Source organism: Notamacropus eugenii, chromosome 7 (assembly GCF_028372415.1).
Source record: "Notamacropus eugenii isolate mMacEug1 chromosome 7, mMacEug1.pri_v2, whole genome shotgun sequence".
In the NCBI taxonomy this organism is placed as follows: domain Eukaryota; kingdom Metazoa; phylum Chordata; class Mammalia; order Diprotodontia; family Macropodidae; genus Notamacropus; species Notamacropus eugenii.
Genome location: NC_092878.1, coordinates 152,040,047 through 152,049,303, shown reverse-complemented (window position 1 = coordinate 152,049,303; position 9,257 = coordinate 152,040,047). Strand labels below are relative to the sequence as shown.

The 9,257-nt window shown below is 39.2% G+C and overlaps 1 long non-coding RNA gene across 1 annotated transcript in view; it reads right to left on the bottom strand.

Annotated features, from left to right (window-relative positions):
* LOC140514152 (uncharacterized) overlaps positions 1 to 8,762 on the bottom strand; it is a 68,266-nt gene extending 59,504 nt beyond the window's left edge. The window contains exon 1 of the long non-coding RNA XR_011970450.1: positions 5,323 to 8,762. This is a non-coding gene — a long non-coding RNA (uncharacterized lncRNA). The remainder of the gene's footprint in view (positions 1 to 5,322) is intronic.
* Positions 8,763 to 9,257: the final 495 nt, after the last annotated feature.

Genomic DNA, 9,257 nt, shown 5'->3' with positions numbered 1-9,257 from the left:
ATCAATGTATCTAGCTATTAAGAATGACAAATATGGGGATTATAAAGAAATATGATAAACTGTATACAAAATAATACAGAACAGTTCACACAATAACTATCTCATTTCTAAATCCTAATACAGTTATCATATACATGTCCCTTGCAGCCTAACACTTCCAAGTGTGACCCAAACCAGATTAAAATGTAATTGAAAAATATTTAACATAATAAATAAAAATGCGAACACAACATAATGTTAACATGTGGTTGTCCAAGTGGCCTATGGGGATCCTTATGTAGTGTAGTGATCCCCATTTCTATATGAGGGTAGTTAGGTGATGCCATATTGCATAAAGTCCCAGGCCTGGAGTCAAGAAGACTCATCTTCCCAAGTTCAAATCTGGCCTCAGACTCACCTTATATCTAATCTGTTGCCAAAACCTAGGGATTTCATCTTTGTAACATCTCTCAAATTCCCTCTTTTCTCTCCTCTGATCCTGTCACCTCCTTGGTATAAGCCCTTGTCACCTCAGACCTGGAATATTGCAATAACCTGTTGGTGGATCAGCCTGTCTCAAGTCTCTCCCCATTTTAGCCCATCTTTAAAACACCAAGGAGATTTTCCTGAAGTCAGAAGCACACTGGGGAACACCTGGGTATAAAATCTGAGAAGCCTTTAGGAATTACAGGCTAAATTAAACTCTGATAAAGAAAAAGGAAAAGAAAGAAGGAAAATTGGGAGAGATGTGGAAAAAATTTAAAAATACAGCTGGCTGATGTGTACTATCTGCAAATAGATCTGTTGAAAGGAACAGAAGGTCCGTTCTAGCTGAGCAGGAACTATCAGTAGTAATCAAGGTTAATAAAGAAAACTGGAAAGGGATGTGGAAAACATCAATTACCCAGGGAGAGTACAAAGTTGAAAGGATGATTTGGATGGCAAAATCAGCAAAATATATTTAAATGAGAAAAAAACTGAACAAGGAAGCAAAATAAAATTGAGACTTTTGAGAGCAGGGCTCCATAGGTTTCCATTAATTATGATTTTAGAAATAGACTGAGCCCCCCTTTAGAGTCTTAGTTTTACCTTGTCTCTGTCCAACCAGGAGGCAACTTTCATATGCAGGCTCCCTCCTTCTCTCCCTTCTTCTCTACCCAGTCTTTTCTCCTAAGAACCAGACTCACAGTTGGAAGGAACTTCATAGTCACAAGTTGGAATGACCAACTGGTACCTGAATAAGATTCCCCCTCTACAACACCCTTGACACATAACCTTCCAGCCTTTCTTCACTTGAAGATCTCAAGTGAGAGAGAATTCTCTCACTTCCACCAAAAGCAACCCATTCCACTTCCCAATAACCCTAATTGTTAGGAAGTTTTGTTTTATCTTATTTCCTTAAATCTGCCAATCTGCAACATGTACTCACTGCTTCTACTTCTAGACTCTGAATTCAAGTAGAATCAGTCTGATCCCTCTTCCATACGATCACCCTTTAAACAGTTGAAAGGTAACTATCACATCCTTCACTAGTCTTCTCTTCTACAACAGTCTTTTCTTCTAAAAGCTAAGCATTCCTATCTCTTTCAACCGATCCTTCTATAGCACAGTCTCAGGTTCCCAAATCAGTTCGGTTGCATTTCTCTGAATCCTTACTATCTTATCCAAACTTCTTCCTGGCATATTCCAGGACATGGAATCAAATACTCCAGATGTGACCTGATTAAATCCAACCAAGTCAATGCTTTCCATGTTCTGGGTTTATGTTTTCTCTAATGCAGTCTAAGATTGATTTTTTTTTGGCTATTTCTCACCATTGACTTATACGGACCTTGCAATCCAACAAACATGTACACATTCTTCTTCCTATAGACTGGCATTTAGCTATGCTTCCACCATTTTATATTTGTGAAATTGATTTTTAAACACTTTGAGTAAGGCTTTACTCAACTTGGATTCAATCCATTGTTCTGGCTTGTCATAATTTTTGTAGATATTATCTGTTGTGTTAGCTGTCCTTCCAAGTTTTGTGTCCCTTACAAACTTGATAGACATATATTCTGCTCTGACCCTGGTACCTTAGGTTCAATAATGGAACAGATGAGATACTCATGGGTCATTCAATAGTTAGCCAAAAGAGATTTCCTTAATAATAGCAACAGAAGGATATTCAATGAGAACATGCATGGATGATGATGATGATGGTTTAGCCAACTGAAGCTCCCTTCCTGGATTTGCTGAGCAAACAACAGCGAAGTGTCCAACAGCAAAGTGTCAGAGAGCACTTGAAGGTTCTTGTGGTAGTTTTCTGTTCAGACAACCTGAAATGGCGTCCACAGCCTAAGTTTCCAATCCACAAAGCCAATCAAGTCTCTAGGATGTCTTAATACCTTATAAGTAAAAGTTAGCCTAATTTTCATGGAGGCAGGGATTAGGATATTGCTCCCATCATATCCTTTCATCAAAGTAATTTTGTTGTTGTTGTTCAGTAATTTCAGTCATATCCAACTCTTCACTGAAGGGGGAGAGGTCTTGGCAAAAAATACTGGACTGGTCTTCCATTTCCTTCTCCTGATCATTTTACAGAGGAGGAAACTGAGGTAAACAGGGTTAAGTGACTTGCTCATGGCCACACAGCTAGTTGGTGTCTGAGGCCAGATTTAAACTCAGATCTTCCTGACAGACCTGGCATTCTATCCACTATGCCAGTTAGCTGCCCTACATAACTGTTGAACAATGCCAGGTCAACAACAGATGTTTGACTCACTCTATTAGACACCATCCTCCAAGTTAATATTGAATCATTTATGATTACTCTTTAGGTCCAACCACTCAATCTGTCCAGAACCTGGTACTGTTACTATCCCTAACTCTAAACTACATCTCTCCATCTTATCCACACAGATAACATGATAAACTTTGCCAGTGCTTTGCTAAAATCTAGATAAACTGTAACCGTAACATTATTCTTATCTAAAAGTTTAGTAGGCTCAGCTAGCTAGCACAGTAGATAGAATGCTGGCCCTGATGTGAGGAAGACTCATCTTCCTCAGTTCAACTCTCCTCAGTTACTTGATAGTTATGTGACCCTGAGCAAGTCACTTAAACCTATTTGCCTCATTTTTCCCATCTGGAAAATGATCTGGAAAAAGAAATGGCAAATCACCCCACTATCTTTGCCAAGAAAACCCCAAATGGGGTCATGAAGAGTCGAACATGACTAAAAACTCACTGAATAACAGTAACATATACATACAGTTTGAGTAAGATCTTTAAATACTCAGTTGGCCCACACAACAACCATTATCCCATTTTCACAGATGAGTCCATTGAGATCCAGGGTGATTAATTGACTTCCATTGTCACACAGAGATTTAAAGGCTTAAAGTCAAGTCTTCTCATGTCAAATCGAACAATATTTCCATTTCACCACACCACCATTAAGAAGTAGTAGATGGAGAAATATACCCATAAAGGAGGTCACAGATATTGAAAGCCCTCTGGAGTAAACACCCCCCTATAATGTAGTTTCCCCTAAAACACACTTTCCCAAGAACCAATGGAAAATGGTTAATAAGATTAATGAGGTGTGCCTATATGAGTCTGAATATACTTCCCACTGATTGGGGGAAAAATAATGACACCTATAGAAACTTTTCCTTAGAAGTGTTTCTCCAAGTTGTTAGGTGGAGACCAAGTATAAAGATGGGTGAATGTGCTTTCTTATACTTCTGTATGAACTTTGTAGTAAATGTGGGTATTTATAATAGTCAAAATGACTTAGTCATTCAACGATGTTCTTAAAACAGTATTGCTGTTACTGTATACAACGTTCTCTTGGTTCTGTGCATTTCACTCTTCATTATTTCATGCAAGTCTATCCAGGTTTTGCTAAGACCATCAAGTTCATCGTTTCTTTCAGCACAGTAGTATTCCATCATGATGATATACCATAGCTTGATTAGTCATTCCCCAATTGATGGGCATCCCCACAATTTCTAGTTCTTTGCCACCACAAAGAGAGCTACTATAAATATTTTAGAACATAAAAGTTTTTTTCTTTTTTCCCTAATCATCTTTGGAAGCTTAGAGAGATGCAGGATTCTTGGCTCAGTAATAAGACAGATGAAATTTAGTTTTATATCAATATTAACAATCTAAAGTGCTTTTATGATGCCCCAAAGGCTATTTATGGGTCAAAGACCTATGGTGCATCTCAACTGCTCAGTGCTGATGGAGCCACATTGATTGGTGATAAGGACATGATCCTGGAGAAATAGACTGAACACTTCCATAGTGTTCTTAACAACCTGTTATCAGTCAATGCCTAAGTCATTGACCATATACCTCAGGTAGAAGTCAACTCCTCTCTAGCTGAACTTCCAATTGGAGAAGAGGTATTGAATGCCATTGGCTCCTCTTGTGTGGCAAAGTGCATGGTGCTGATTCTATCCCAGCATAGATCCACAAAGCAAGGGGTCCACAATTTATACTGAAGCTCACTGAAATCTTTCAGATTATGTGGCAAGATTATGGGAGATTATATCTTGCCCAGGAGATCAAGGATGCAACCATTGTCCATCTCTGTAAAGAAAAAGGAAATATTTTCCTGTGACAATCACAGGGGATCTCTCTCTTTGTCATTGCCAGAATTCTCCTTAATTGGCTTATCCTTCACCTGGAAGTCAACATGACTTCAGAAAGGGCCAAGAGATGATTGACTTGGTGTTTGCTCCCTGACAAGTCCAGGAGAAATGCAAGGAGCAGAACAGAAGTCTGTAAACATTCATCAGCCTGACCAGGGCCTTTGATACTGTCAGTTGTGCGGGCTTCCAAAAGATAGTGGCAAAATTTGGGTGCCCAGAGACATTTATCTGTATTGTACACCTGTTCCATGATGGCATGCTTGCACATGCTCTGAATAATGGATGATGCTCTCATACTTTCCCAGTCACCAATGGAGCGAAGCAGGGCTATGTGCTTACTCCCATGCTTTTTAGCATGATATTTTCCATGATGTTGTCAAATACCTTCAATGAGGATGAAAAAGCATCCAGGTCAGCTACCACACTGTTTAATCTGAAAAAGTTACAAGCCAAGACTAAAGTGAAAGGAGAGTTAGTTCATGAGTTTTTGTTCACTGATGATTGTATACTCAAAGCAACCTCTGATGCTGAGATGCAACAAAATGGATTAGTTCTCTGACACAAATGCTAATTTTGACCTGATAATCAACAGCAAGAAACACAGAGGTTCTCTACCAATCAGCACCATACCATTCATATGTGGAACCATTGGTTACAGAAAATGGAGAAACTTTGAATGTTATGTAAGTTCATTTACCTTGGCAGCATACTTTCCAGGGATATCCATGTGGATGATAAGATTGATGTACGCATTGTCAGAACTAGGTCAGCATTTGGGAAGCTCTGAAAGAAAGTGTGTGAGAGAAGAGGTGTTAGACCAACTACCAAATGGAAGGTCTACAGAACTCTTGTACTGACCTCATTGTTCCATGCCTGTGAAACCTGGACAGCAGGCCTCATAGTAGCACCGTGCCAGAAAGGTGGACCACTTTCATGTGAATTGTCTTAGGAAGATTCTGAAGATAATCTGGCAGGATGCTGAAGTCCTGTCTTGAGCTGAACTGCCAAGTATTCAAACTCTGCTGTAGAAAGCGCAACTATAGTGGACTGCTCACATAGCCCAAATGCCAAGTGTTTGTTTACCTATAAGACTCTTTTACAGAAAATTCACACAATGCAGGTGCTCACATGGAGGTCAGAAGAAGCAGTACAAAGACACTCTCAAGGTCTCTCTGAAGAACTTTAGTACTTATTGTGAGAGATGGAAGAAGACATTGGCATAGAACTGCCCCGCAGAGTGTGCCCACATCAAAGGTGCATGCTCTATGAACAAAATTGAATCCAGGAAAGGTGAGCTGGACAAATCTAGACACATCTCCTTTGCAAATGTTCCAGTGGACTATTTGCACCCAATCTGTGAAGAGACTTCTAAGCTCATATTGGTCTGAAGGGTCACAGTTAAGAAACACCGTACTTTGACCCTAACATCATGACATCATTGGTGTCTGAGTTTGAAGGACAAATAACCATATTTTAGTTTGATACTCTACAGAGTATCTTTAGGAAAATATTGACAAGAATGTCACAAGACGAGAAGGCATGAATGAGTTGGAAACTCACTGGAAAAATGGAAAAATATACCCATAAAGGAGGCCCCATATAGACTGAAGTGTTGAAAGCCCTCCAGAGTAAACTGCCCACTACAATGTTGTTTGCCCTAAAGCACACTTTCCCAGAGTCAATGAAAAGTGGTTAATGAGGTTTGCCTGTGTGAATCTGAATGCCCTTCCCATTGTTTGGAAGGAAGATGAGGACACCTATAGAAATCTTTCCTTGGAAGTGTTTCTCCAAGTTGCTAAGGAGAGACCAAGTATAAAAATGGGTGAATGTACTTTCTTATACTTCTATATGAACAGTGCGGGAAATTATCAAGATAGGTCATCAAGAAAGAAATGGCCCTGTTGCCTTCCCAGTGGTGTCAGTATCTTTGAAAGAGACTCTCTTATATACACAAGGCTGGCTTTCATATTTGTTATAAAATGCCATAAAATCAAGTTTGTTTCTTGGTGGTTTAGGATAAGAAGTTATTGCGCAGAAAAATCTAATCCCAGTCTGTCATGATAAACAAAGACTTTACAGGGATTAAAATGTTGAACAGATTACAAACAATAGATTCCTTCATAATCTTAAATTCCTTTCAATGTAGTCAGGGAACTGAAGTCCTACATATTTGCCAACTCAAAGGTCTCTCTGCTCCCTGATTCAATGTGGATTCTCAGGAAATTTAGCCCAAATACAAGCAAAATTTCATTCAATTACTCTAAAGTTTGAAGACTTATGTTCAAGATACTGTGATGGTATTACAGTCAGGTCCTTCTGCATTTGATGTCAGAAGTATAACATGAGTTAAGAGCTAACTGGACTTGCATGCAATTATCATTCAGCTGTGTGTGTTGGAGAAGTCCCTCTGGTTCTGTTTTTTCATCTTTGACATGACAGGTTGGGTTAGGTGATCTAGTCACTCACCACTCTAACATTTTGTAAATGTATGGTAATTTACTGTACTTGGGCAAAATGTTTCTATTTTCCTTTGATTGAAATATAATATAAAAGTACGAGCAGTCTTCTAGATGGACAAATTTGTGAAGATGGACTCTCAGTTGCTTCCCTTGGCCTATGGACCTCTCATGGGTTTCAAAAAAGATTTCCTTAGGTGGCTAAAGTCTAGTCCAAAAGCAGACTAGATTGAGAATATTCTGAGCTACCACCAGTCAATGAACCAGGCCCAGCTGACAATTTGAAGTTATTGTTTGTACTCAGATAAATGTAGGTGGACACTGATTGGTGGTGTCCTGAGGTGGGGCTCCGACCTCCTCTTTTCCCTTTACTTCTTCTGATATAGTTTCTCTTCCACTTTATCACCCACAGAGTATAGCAGCAGTACCCACAGTTTTAGGTATTTCCTTCCCAGAGTCATGGATTGAGCTGCTAAACGGCATCATTACACCACAGAAACCTCCCTCAAATTTTTCATTACTTCCCATACAAAGAGTATTGGTGGTATGGCAGTGATCTTGGGTCCTTTAAGAAAATGACAGAACCACATAAACTCTGGAAGGTCCAACCATATCGAAAGGGCTCCAGGTATAGTCTTAGCAACCAACTCCAAGAGCCAGCCTAGCTTAGCATGGAGAGGCTCATCACCTGCAGGCTGGCTACCAGTGATATCTTTACTAGTCATGAAACAAGCCAACCAACCAAAATGGCTTCTTGTGTGGCCCTTTTCTGCTTTTGCAACAACAGTTGCAGAGTGACATCACAATGACATTATTAGAAATCAGTTTTAGGCTGCCTATAAACTTTAACTTAGCCATTGATATTTGAAATGGGAGATCCTTCTCAAGTTATCAACAAGTGGGCATGTTACTAAGGTATTTGAATTGTCTCCTTTCTGACATCCTGTCTATAATCGAAAATAAAAGACAATAGGGAGCCATAACTAAGTTAGGGGTTCTTAACCTGGTATCTGTGAACTGTCTGTGTGGATGTGTGTATGTATGTATATGTATATCTATACATATACATATACACATATACATATATAGGTATTTCAGTAGTACTGATTTCCTTCATAATTCTATGTATTTTATTTTGTTTTATAAACATTCTTCCGAGAACAGGCCATACAAGTTTTACCAGACTCTCCAAGGGATCAGTGATGCAAACAGGATTAAGAACCTCTCATTGAAGTAGACAGCTGACTCATGAGTTCTGAGTGTGGAGGCAAATAAAAGATTTGAAGGAACTGGCTTTATCACGCTTACCAAAAAACAACAAAAAATTCATTTCAAGAGACATCAAGCATTGCCATGTCCCTGAGAAGCACTAAAAAAAAAAAACAACCTACCATAAGGACACTAAAAACTTATTCACCAACTTATCATAGAGTACTAGGATGTAGACAAAATCTACACAAACAACAACAGTAACAACTCTGTGAATTCCTCTAAATTAAATACTATCTAGGTGGCACAGTGGATAGAGTACTAGACCTGGAGTCAGGAAGACAAGTTCAAATGTGACCTCAGAACAGGTATGTGACCCTGAACGAGGCACTCAGTTTCCTCATCTGTACAATGGGTATGATAATAGTTCTTATTTCCCAGAGCTGTGAGAACCAAATGAGATATTTGTGAAGTACTTTACCAACCTTAAAGGGCTATGTAGATGCTAGCCATCATTAATAGTAATAATATGTAATTCAAATACAAAGGAGAATGTAGGAGAGAACAGCAAAAATATGTTGGAAAACGAAGTTTGGGACTGAGATCCTACTGCCCATGGATGGGTGAGGGGGATGGAAGAATCATAGATGACTCTGAAGTTAGGAAACTGGGGGACTGAGAGGATCATGATTCCCTGAACAGGGAAAGGGAAGTTGGAAAGACCTGACATCTGTCTCTTCTGTCTCTGCGTCCCCAGGGCCCAGAAGATAGAAGACCTTTAATATAGTGGCACTTACTAAGGGTAAAGTGAATTCAGCTGAAAGTAACCAAGTGCAAAATGAAAAGAAGAAATTCGAAACAGAACCTGACATTCTTTACCCTCAAAGGTTATTAAGCAGTTCGACTCCACTTGCAAATATAAGGCAGGACAAGCAAATAAAAACCTCTCTAAGCAATTGAGTGAGGA